Below are 12,066 nucleotides of genomic sequence, written 5' to 3'. Positions count from 1 at the left end.
TCCAAGACACCTTGGGTAATTAAATCTTTACTAATACTTTCATCTTTACACGACATTTTGTTTCCCTGGGAATAATTTTTTACAATAGAAGCAGTTCCCTTTTTTTTTTTTTTAATGAATTAAGCTGGCATTTTGTTATACTGAGATTTCTTACTGATTGACAACAATCATTAACTGAAAGATAACAGGCTGGTAAGGCTGGACAGTTTGCATAGATATTTTAAAACAAAACTGAGAAAGATGACAGAAAATTTCAAACACAAATAATTTCACTTAAAATAAGGACAGTACAAAAATAATTAGCACATTGACATCCATTTATCTAATGCCATCTCTTAATGAATAGAAGAGAGCAAAGACTATAAAGACTATAGTATACAGAAATATTACAGTTTAAATCTTCTCACATGTAGTCCAAAAAGAAACTAGGAAGTTTATTTAGATTTTGTTCCTTTAAAAGGTTGTTCCTGCCTCAGGTAAGGGAAAGGCAATGAAGTCATCAAACTTTAAGCAATCAAACCCAAATACTCTAACACTTTTAAAAAAGCAAACACATTTACAAAAAAAAACAAAACTGGTAAACAAACTGTAAAGCCTGTGGAACAGTTGGGTAAAATGCCCCGTATAACATCTGGATGAAGTACTGTGTGAATTTTCAGAAGTTTTTCATCTTGATCTTGAAGAAAATTCCTGACCTGTTTTTTCTCAGACACTTGTTTGAATTGCTGCGATCGGCTGGCTGCTGTGGTTGCCAGGCAGCTGTGACAGGGCGGTGCTTTGAGGAATGTCAGCCCGCGCCCATCTCCTGCTTGCTCCAGCACAGCCTCAGTCTGCGCTATCCCGGGGGTGCGGAAAGGAACGCTCTCGCCCGGACCCGCGCAGCCCCGATCTCCTTTGGGCTCCGCTCTGCCTGGATCTCCGCTCGGGCTGGTTCCCCCTGGCTCTGCGCCAACACCCGCAGCCAGCGGGGGCATGTCCCGCACCGCTTGTGCTCTTGTGCGCTTGCAAAACGTGAAAAAGCTCTCCTAGTTCCAGCTTTCGGGTTTCTCGTTACTGGTGCGCGTCCGCCGCCGCTACCACCGGCACTGCACTTGTCGCTGCCGCATATTCGGCCCCCGCGTCTCGCCTTGTCTGGCCCGGCCCTGGCTGGCACTTCCCTCGCGATCTGTGCGCTTTCTCCACGGACAGCTGCCGTGCGAGTTTTTGTCACCGTGCGTGTCACTGGACCCACGGTGCTCGTAACCGCCGCCGGCACCGAGCATGCCTCCACTGCCACACGCGTTCTCGCCGCCGCGTCTGCCCCGGGCTCTCACGCGGCCCCTGTCGCCCTCCTGGTCCCGAACTTACGCCACTCTGTTAATTCATGTACTGTATAAGGATTTTGAGAAACTCCTTGTGCATACCCGTAAGCTAACAACTATGGGAGCTCTTTCTGCAAGTCTATGTCCTTAACCTGATGCTTTTTTAAAAAGCAAGTAAATAAATCATATGCTGCTTGCCTTTCCATTTCCATTTCCATTTTTGAGAACGTCGACGTTTTTGCAGCCCTTCAAGGTCTCGGCAGCACGTATCGGCCGGGCTCTTCTATAAGGTCACCCAGGGCGCGGCACTTTTCGCTTTTTCAGCAGTGCTTATTCGCCGTCCTTGCTGCTGTAGGACCCGAACACGTTCACCGATCCACCGTGGTTGCCGTTACTGATTTAACGTCCGGGGTCACCATTTGTGGTAATCGGCGGAAGAAATGCGGCACTCAATATGAGTGATCAGCAAATCTCAACACTTTATTGATAAGCACATACATTTATATTGGTGTTAATGAGGCTAATACATATTGCAAAAGGTGAGCTCATTATTGGTTAGTTACTTATCAGCTAACTACGCCTACCTTATCATTCTTGAGGCGACTATATTGCAGCTGTTCACATGTTTTCTTCATGTTTCTAACTAACGATCCTCTCCCCCATCCTGATGTTGCACCAAGGGCACAGTGCCCTTGCCAGGTTTGGACACTGACTGCTGACTCCTATCCTCGTCTCCTTCTTGCTTAACTAACGGTATTATGTCAGTGTGACCTTTGTCAGCTAGCCAGCTGTTCACAAAATCCTCCACAGCGCTGCTGAGTTTTGTCTCAGGGAGAAGTCCGGCATTGGTCTTCAGCTGCTTGTGGCCCCGAGTGCATGATTGCCAGCTCATTTTCTGCACCTCGCAGGATTCTATCCAGACCCAAGATGCCTCCACTACAAACTCAGGCTGCTTTGAGAGTCTCAAGTGCCTCCTGCAAACTGAAACCAGGTACCTGGGCTGCTGAGTTTTGTCTCTCAGGGAAAAGTCCAGCCTTCTTGTTCAGCTGCCTGTGGCCCTGAGTGGCTGACAGCCAGCTGATTTTCTGCACTTTGCAGGATTCTCGCCGGACCGAAGGTGCCACCACCGCAAACTCCTGCTGCTTTGAGAGTCCCAAGTGCCGCCTTCAATGTGACACCTGCAACCTGCGCTGGTGAATTTTGTCTCTCAGGAAAAAGCCCGGCATTAGTTTTCAGCTGCTTGTCGCACCGAGTGGATGACTGCCAGCTCATTTTCCGCACCACTCAGGATTTTATCCAGACCCAAGATGCTTCCACTGCAAACTCAGGCTGCTTTGAGAGTCTCAAGTGCCTCCTGCAAAGTGAAACCAGTTACTTGGGCTGCTGAGTTTTGTCTCTCATGGAAAAGTCCAGACCACTTGTTCAGCTGCCTGTGGCCCTGAGTGGCCGACAGCCAGCTGATTTTCTGCACTTTGCAGGATTCTATCCAGACCCAAGATGCCACTACCGCAAACTCCTGCTGCTTTGAGAGTCCAAAGTGCCTCCTTCAATGTGACACCTGGAACCTGGACTGGTGAGTTTTGTCTGTCAGAGGGAAGCCCGGCATTGGTGTTCAGCTGCTTGTGGCCCCGAGTGGATGACTGCCAGCTCATTTTTCCACAGTGCAAGATTCCACCCAGAGTTAAGATGCCTCCACTGCAAACTCAGGCTGTTGTGAGAGTCCCAAGTGCCTCCTGCAAACCGACACCTGGAATCTGCGCTGGTGAGTTTTGCTTATCTTGGAAATGTCCAGCCCTGTTGTTCAGCTATCTGTGGCCCTGTGTGGCCAACTGCCTGGTGAATTTCCGCACACCGCTGGATTCTACCCAGATGGCAGACGCCTCTACAGAAAACTCATGCTGCTTTGAGAGTCCCAAGTGCCTCCTGCAAACTGACACCTGCAAGCCGCGCTGGTGAACTTTGTCTCTCAGGGAAAAGCCCGGCATTGGTTTTCAGCTGCTTGTGGCCCTGAGTGGATGACTGCCAGCTGATTTTCCGCACATGGCAGGACTCTATCCAGACCCAAGATGCCTCCACTGCAAATCTGGCTGCTTTGAGCGTCTCAAGTGCCTCTTGCAAACTGACACCAGGAACCAGGACTGGTGAGTTTTATCTCTCAGGGAAAAGTCCTGCTTTTTGTTCAGCTACCTGTGGCCCTCAGAGTCCAACTGCCTAGTGAAGATTCACACACTGCAGGATTCCCCGCAGGATGCCAGATGCCTCCACCGCAAATTCGTGCTGCTTTGAGAGTCTCAAGTGCCCCCTTGAAACTGACACCTGGAACCTGGACTGGTGAATTTTGTCTCTCAGGGAAAAGCCCGGCATTGTTGTACAGCTGCTTGTGGACCCGAGTGCATGACAGCCAGGTGATTTTTTCACAGTGCAAGATTCCACCCAGGGTAAAGATGCCTCCACTGCAAACTCAGGCTGCTTTGAGAGTCTGAAGTGCCTCCTGCAAACTGACACTTGGAACCTGGACTGGTGAGTTTTTTCTCAAAGGGAAAAGTCCGTCGTTGTGGTTCAGCTGCCTGTGGCCCTGAGTGGCAACCTGGCAGCTGATTTTCTGGACTTTGCAGGATTCTATCCTGACCCAAGATGCCACCACCGCAAACCATGCTGCTTTGAGAGTCACAAGTGCCTCCTGCAAACTGACACCTGCAACCTGCGCTGGTGAATTTTGTCTCTCAGGGAAAAGCCCGGCATTGGTGTTCAGGTGCTTGTGGCCCCGAGTGGATGACTGCCAGCTGAGTTTTCCACAGCGCAAGATTCCACCCAGAGATAAGATGTCTCCAGTGCAAATTCAGGCTGCTTTGAGAGTCCCAAGTGCCTCCTGCAAACTGACACCAGGTACATGGGCTGCTGAGTTTTTCTTCTCATGGAAAATCCAGCTCTCTAGTTCAGCTACCTGTGGCCCTGAGAGTCCAACTGCCTGGTGAAGTTTCGCACACCGCAGGATTCCCCCCAGATGCCAGATGCCTCCACCACAGACTCATGCTGCTTTGAGAGTCCCAAGTGCCTCCTGCAAACTGACACCTGGAACCTGCGCTGCTGAGTTTTGCTTCTCATGGAAAAGTCCAGCTTTGGTGTTCAGCTGCTTGTGGCCCTGAGTGGATGACTGCCAGCTCATTTTTCCACAGTGCAAGATTCCACCCAGAGTTAAGATGCCTCCACTCAAACTCAGGCTGCTGTGAGAGTCTCAAGTGCCTCCTGCAAACCGATACCTGGAACCTGTGCTGGTGAGTTTTGCTTCTCTTGGAAATGTCCAGCCCTGTTGTTCAGCAACCTGTGGCCCTGAGAGGCCAACTGCCTGGTGAAGTGCCGCACACCACTGGATTCTACCCAGATGGCAGACGCTTCCACTGCAAACTCCTGCTGCTTTGAGAGTCCCAAGTGCCTCCTTCAAACTGACACCTGTAACCTGGACTGGTGAATTTTGTCTCTCAGGGAAAAGCCCGGCATTGGTGTTCAGCTGCTTGTGGCCCCGAGTGGATGACTGCCAGGTGATTTTTTCTGCACTTTGCAGGATTCTATCCCGACCCAAGCTGCCACCACTGCAAACTCATGCTGCTTTGAGAGTCATAAGTGCCTCCTTCAATGTGACACCAAAAACCTGGACAGCTGAGTTTCGACTCTTGGGGAAATGTCCAGCATTGCTTTTCAGCTGCTTGTGGCGCCGAGTGGATGACTGCCAGCTGAGTTTTCCACAGCGCAAGATTCCACCTAGGGTTAAGATGCCTCCATCGGAAACTCAGGCTGCTTTGAGATTCCCAAGTGCCTCCTGCAAACCGACACCTGGAATCTGCGCTGGTGAGTTTTGCTGCTCATGGAAAAGTCCGGGTCTCATGTTCTGCTGCTTGTGGCCCTGAGGGTCCAACTGCCTGGTGAAGTTTTGCACGTCGCAGGATGCCCCCAGATGCCAGATGCCTCCACCGCAAACTCATGCTGCTTTGAGAGTCCCAAGTGCCTCTTGCAAACTGACACCAGGTACCAGGTCTGCTGAGTTTTGTCTCTCAGGGAAAAGCCCGGCATTGGTCTTCCGCTGCTTTTGGCGCCGAGTGCATGACAGCCCGCTGATTTTCCACACCTCGCAGGATTGTCTCCAGACCGAAGATGCCTCCACTGCAAACTCAGGCTGCTTTGTGAGTCCCACGTGCTCCCTGCAAACTGACAGCAGGTACCTGGGCTGCTAAGTTTTGTCTCTCAGGGAAAAGTCCAGCCCTGTTGTTTAACTGCCTGTGGCCCTGAGGGTCCAACTGCCTGGTGAAGTTTCGCACGTCGCAGGATTCCCCCCAGATGTCAGATGCCTCCACCCCAAACTCGGGCTGCTTTGAGAGTGCCAAGTGCCTCCTGCAGACTGGAACCAGGTACCTGGTCTGGTGAGTTTTGCTTCTCATGGAAAAGTCCAGCCCTTTTGTTCAGCTACCTGTGGCCCTGTGTGGCCAACTGCCTGGTGAAGTTCCGCACACCGCTGGATTCTACCCAGATGCCAGACGCCTCTACAGAAAACTCATGCTGCTTTGAGAGTCCCAAGTGCCTCCTGCAAACTGACACCTGGAATCTGGGCTGGTGGGTTTTGTCTCTCAGGGAAAAGTCCTGCTTTGTGGTTCAGCTGCCTGTGGCCCTGCGTGGTCAACTGCCAGCCGATTTTTCTGCACTTGGCAGGATTGTGTCCAGTCCCAAGCTGCCGCCACTGCAAACTCTGGCTGCTTGGAGAGTCCCAAGTGCCTTCTGCAAACTGACAGCAGGCACCTGCGCTGCTGAGTTTTGTCTCTCAGGGAAAAGCCCAGCATTGGTCTTCAGCTGCTTGTGGCCCCGAGTGGATGAGTGCCAGCTCATTTTCCGCACCTTGCAGGATTCTATCCAGACCCAAGATGCCTCCACTGCGAACTCAGGCTGCTTTGAGAGTCTCAATTGCCTCCTGCAAACTGACACCTGGAATCTGCGCTGGTGAGTTTTGCTGCTCATGGAGAAGTCCATCCCTTTTGTTCAGCTACCTGTGGCCCTGTGTGGCGAACTGCCTTGTGAAGTTCCGCACACCACTGGATTCTACCCAGATGCCAGACGCCTCTACAGAAAACTCATGCTGCTTTGAGAGCCCAAGTGCCTCCTGCAAACTGACACCTGGAATCTGGGCTGGTGGGTTTTGTCTCTCAGGGAAAAGTCCTGCATTGTGGTTCAGCTGCCTGTGTCCCTGAGTGGTCAACTGCCAGCTGATTTTTCTGCACTTGGCAGGATTGTGTCCAGTCCCAAGCTGCCGCCACTGCAAACTCATGCTACTTGGAGAGTCCCAAGTGCCTCCTGCCAACTGACAGCAGGTACCTGGCTTGGTGAGTTTTTTCTCTAGGGAAAAGTCCTGCATTGTGGTTCAACTACCTGTGGCCCTTAGCGTCCAACTGCCTCGTGAAGTTTCGCAGGCCGCAGGATTCCCGGCAGATGCCTCCACCACAAACTCCTGCTGCTTTGAGAGTCTCAAGTGCCTCCTGCAGACTGGCACCTGGAATCTGGGCTGGTGAGTTTTGCTTCTCTTGAAAATGTCCATCCCTGTTGTTCAGCTACCTGTGGCCCTGAGAGTCCAACTGCCTGGTGATGTTCCGCACGTCGCAGGATTCCCCGCAGATGCCAGATGCTTCCACCGCGAACTCATGCTGCTTTGAGAGTCCCAAGTGCCCCCTTCAAACTGATACCTGGAACCTGGACTGGTGAGTTTTGTCTCTCAGGGAAAAGTCCAGCTTTGTTGTTCATCTGCCTGTGGCCCTGAGTGGTTGACTGCCATGTGATTTTTCTGCACTTGGCAGGATACTCTCCAGACCCAAGCTGCCACCACCGCAAACTCAGGCTGCTTTGAGAGTCTCAAGTGCCTCCTGCAAACCAACACCTGGAACCTGCACTGCTGAGTTTTGTCTCTCATGGAAAAGTCCAGCCCTCTTGTTCAGCTTCCTGTGGCCCTGAGAGTCCAACTGCCTGGTGAAGTTTTGCAGGCCACAGGATTCCCCCCAGATGCCAGATGCCTCCACCGCGAACTCATGCTGCTTTGAGAGTCCCAAGTGCCTCCTGCAAAGTGAAACCAGGTACTTGGGCTGCTGAGTTTTGTCTCTCAGGGAAAAGTCCAGCCCACTTGTTCAGCTGCCTGTGGCCCTGAGTGGCCGACAGCCAGCTGATTTTCTGCACTTTGCAGGATTCTATCCTGACCCATGATGCCACTACCGCAAACTCTGCTGCTTTGAGAGTCCCAAGTGCCTCCTTCAATGTGACACCTGGAACCTGGACCGGTGAGTTTTGTCTGTCAGTGAGAAGTCCGGCATTGGTCTTCAGCTGCTTGTGGCCCTGAGTGGATGACTGCCACCTCATTTTTTCACAGCGCAAGATTCTACCCAGAGTAACGATGCCTCCACTGCAAACTCAGGCTGCTTTGAGTATCCCAAGTGCCTCCTGCAAACTGACACCTGAAACCTGGGCCGCTGAGTTTTGTCTCTCAGGGAAAAGTCCAGCCCTCTTGTTCAGCTGCCTGTGGCCCTGAGTGGCCAAAAGCCAGCTGATTTTCTGCACTTTGCAGGATTCTATCCTGACCCAAGATGCCAATACTGCAAACTCCTGCTGCTTTGAGAGGCCCAAGTGCCTCCTGCAAACTGACAGCAGGTACCTGGGCTGCTGAGTTTTTCTTCTCATGGAAAATCCAGCTCTCTAGTTCAGCTACCTGTGGCCCTGAGAGTCCAACTGCCTGGTGAAGTTTCGCACACCGCAGGATTCCCCCCAGATGTCAGATGCCTCCACCACAGACTCATGCTGCTTTGAGAGTCCCAAGTGCCTCCTGCAAACCGACACCTGCAACCTGCGCCGGTGAGTTTTGTCTCTCAGGGAAAAGCCCGGCATTGGTCTTCAGCTGCTTGTGGCCCTGAGTGGATGACTGCCAGCTCATTTTTCCACAGTGCAAGATTCCACCCGGAGTGAAGATGCCTCCACCGCAAACTCATGCTGCTTTGAGAATCTCAAGTGTCTCCTGCAGCCTGACACCAGGAACCAGGGCTGCTGAGTTTTGTCTCTCAGGTAAAAGTCCTTCTTTGTTGTCCAGCTTCCTGTGGCCCTGAGTGGCCGACTGCCAGCTGATTTTCTGCACTTTGCAGGATTCTCTCCAGACCCAAGATGCAACCCCCGCAAACTCATGCTGCTTTGAGAGTCCCAAGTACCCCCTTCAAACTGATACCTGGAACCTGGACTGGTGAGTTTTGTCTCTCAGGGAAAAGTCCAGCTTTGTTGTTCATCTGCCTGTGGCCCTGAGTGGTTGACTGCCAGGTGATTTTTCTGCACTTGGCAGGATACTATCCAGACCCAAGCTGCCACCACCGCAAACTCAGGCTGCTTTGAGAGTCTCAAGTGCCTCCTGCAAACCAACACCTGGAACCTGCACTGCTGAGTTTTGTCTCTCATGGAAAAGTCCAGCCCTCTTGTTCAGCTTCCTGTGGCCCTGAGAGTCCAACTGCCTGGTGAAGTTTCGCAGGCCACAGGATTCCCCCCAGATGCCAGATGCCTCCACCGCGAACTCATGCTGCTTTGAGAGTCCCAAGTGCCTCCTGCAAAGTGAAACCAGGTACTTGGGCTGCTGAGTTTTGTCTCTCAGGGAAAAGTCCAGCCCACTTGTTCAGCTGCCTGTGTCCCTGAGTGGCCGACAGCCAGCTGATTTTCTGCACTTTGCAGGATTCTATCCTGACCCATGATGCCACTACCGCAAACTCTGCTGCTTTGAGAGTCCCAAGTGCCGCCTTCAATGTGACACCTGGAACCTGGACCGGTGAGTTTTGTCTGTCAGTGAGAAGTCCGGCATTGGTCTTCAGCTGCTTGTGGCCCTGAGTGGATGACTGCCACCTCATTTTTTCACAGCGCAAGATTCTACCCGGAGTAACGATGCCTCCACTGCAAACTCAGGCTGCTTTGAGTATCCCAAGTGCCTCCTGCAAACTGACACCTGAAACCTGGGCCGCTGAGTTTTGTCTCTCAGGGAAAAGTCCAGCCCTCTTGTTCCGCTGCCTGTGGCCCTGAGTGGCCAAAAGCCAGCTGATTTTCTGCACTTTGCAGGATTCTATCCTGACCCAAGATGCCAATACTGCAAACTCCTGCTGCTTTGAGAGTCTCAAGTGCCTCCTGCAAACCAACACCTGGAACCTGCACTGCTGAGTTTTGTCTCTCATGGAAAAGTCCAGCCCTCTTGTTCAGCTTCCTGTGGCCCTGAGAGTCCAACTGCCTGGTGAAGTTTTGCAGGCCACAGGATTCCCCCCAGATGCCAGATGCCTCCACCGCGAACTCATGCTGCTTTGAGAGTCCCAAGTGCCTCCTGCAAAGTGAAACCAGGTACTTGGGCTGCTGAGTTTTGTCTCTCAGGGAAAAGTCCAGCCCACTTGTTCAGCTGCCTGTGGCCCTGAGTGGCCGACAGCCAGCTGATTTTCTGCACTTTGCAGGATTCTATCCTGACCCATGATGCCACTACCGCAAACTCTGCTGCTTTGAGAGTCCCAAGTGCCTCCTTCAATGTGACACCTGGAACCTGGACCGGTGAGTTTTGTCTGTCAGTGAGAAGTCCGGCATTGGTCTTCAGCTGCTTGTGGCCCTGAGTGGATGACTGCCACCTCATTTTTTCACAGCGCAAGATTCTACCCAGAGTAACGATGCCTCCACTGCAAACTCAGGCTGCTTTGAGTATCCCAAGTGCCTCCTGCAAACTGACACCTGAAACCTGGGCCGCTGAGTTTTGTCTCTCAGGGAAAAGTCCAGCCCTCTTGTTCAGCTGCCTGTGGCCCTGAGTGGCCAAAAGCCAGCTGATTTTCTGCACTTTGCAGGATTCTATCCTGACCCAAGATGCCAATACTGCAAACTCCTGCTGCTTTGAGAGGCCCAAGTGCCTCCTGCAAACTGACAGCAGGTACCTGGGCTGCTGAGTTTTTCTTCTCATGGAAAATCCAGCTCTCTAGTTCAGCTACCTGTGGCCCTGAGAGTCCAACTGCCTGGTGAAGTTTCGCACACCGCAGGATTCCCCCCAGATGTCAGATGCCTCCACCACAGACTCATGCTGCTTTGAGAGTCCCAAGTGCCTCCTGCAAACCGACACCTGCAACCTGCGCCGGTGAGTTTTGTCTCTCAGGGAAAAGCCCGGCATTGGTCTTCAGCTGCTTGTGGCCCTGAGTGGATGACTGCCAGCTCATTTTTCCACAGTGCAAGATTCCACCCGGAGTGAAGATGCCTCCACCGCAAACTCATGCTGCTTTGAGAATCTCAAGTGTCTCCTGCAGCCTGACACCAGGAACCAGGGCTGCTGAGTTTTGTCTCTCAGGTAAAAGTCCTTCTTTGTTGTCCAGCTTCCTGTGGCCCTGAGTGGCCGACTGCCAGCTGATTTTCTGCACTTTGCAGGATTCTCTCCAGACCCAAGATGCAACCCCCGCAAACTCATGCTGCTTTGAGAGTCCCAAGTACCCCCTTCAAACTGATACCTGGAACCTGGACTGGTGAGTTTTGTCTCTCAGGGAAAAGTCCAGCTTTGTTGTTCATCTGCCTGTGGCCCTGAGTGGTTGACTGCCAGGTGATTTTTCTGCACTTGGCAGGATACTATCCAGACCCAAGCTGCCACCACCGCAAACTCAGGCTGCTTTGAGAGTCTCAAGTGCCTCCTGCAAACCAACACCTGGAACCTGCACTGCTGAGTTTTGTCTCTCATGGAAAAGTCCAGCCCTCTTGTTCAGCTTCCTGTGGCCCTGAGAGTCCAACTGCCTGGTGAAGTTTCGCAGGCCACAGGATTCCCCCCAGATGCCAGATGCCTCCACCGCGAACTCATGCTGCTTTGAGAGTCCCAAGTGCCTCCTGCAAAGTGAAACCAGGTACTTGGGCTGCTGAGTTTTGTCTCTCAGGGAAAAGTCCAGCCCACTTGTTCAGCTGCCTGTGGCCCTGAGTGGCCGACAGCCAGCTGATTTTCTGCACTTTGCAGGATTCTATCCTGACCCATGATGCCACTACCGCAAACTCTGCTGCTTTGAGAGTCCCAAGTGCCTCCTTCAATGTGACACCTGGAACCTGGACCGGTGAGTTTTGTCTGTCAGTGAGAAGTCCGGCATTGGTCTTCAGCTGCTTGTGGCCCTGAGTGGATGACTGCCACCTCATTTTTTCACAGCGCAAGATTCTACCCGGAGTAACGATGCCTCCACTGCAAACTCAGGCTGCTTTGAGTATCCCAAGTGCCTCCTGCAAACTGACACCTGAAACCTGGGCCGCTGAGTTTTGTCTCTCAGGGAAAAGTCCAGCCCTCTTGTTCCGCTGCCTGTGGCCCTGAGTGGCCAAAAGCCAGCTGATTTTCTGCACTTTGCAGGATTCTATCCTGACCCAAGATGCCAATACTGCAAACTCCTGCTGCTTTGAGAGGCCCAAGTGCCTCCTGCAAACTGACAGCAGGTACCTGGGCTGCTGAGTTTTTCTTCTCATGGAAAATCCAGCTCTCTAGTTCAGCTACCTGTGGCCCTGAGAGTCCAACTGCCTGGTGAAGTTTCGCACACCGCAGGATTCCCCCCAGATGTCAGATGCCTCCACCACAGACTCATGCTGCTTTGAGAGTCTCAAGTGCCCCCTTCAAACTGACACCTGGAACCTGGGCCGGTGAGATTTTTCTGTCAGGGAAAAGTCCTGCTTTTTTGTTCAGCTCCCTGTGGCCCTGAGTGGTCGACTGCCAGCTGATTTTCTGCACTTTGCAGGA

The sequence above is a fragment of the Passer domesticus genome, unplaced genomic scaffold, assembly GCF_036417665.1.
Source record: "Passer domesticus isolate bPasDom1 unplaced genomic scaffold, bPasDom1.hap1 HAP1_SCAFFOLD_81, whole genome shotgun sequence".
Taxonomy (NCBI): Eukaryota; Metazoa; Chordata; class Aves; order Passeriformes; family Passeridae; genus Passer; species Passer domesticus.
The sequence above is the reverse complement of the archived record's forward strand: the minus strand, read 5'-3'. Positions refer to the sequence as shown.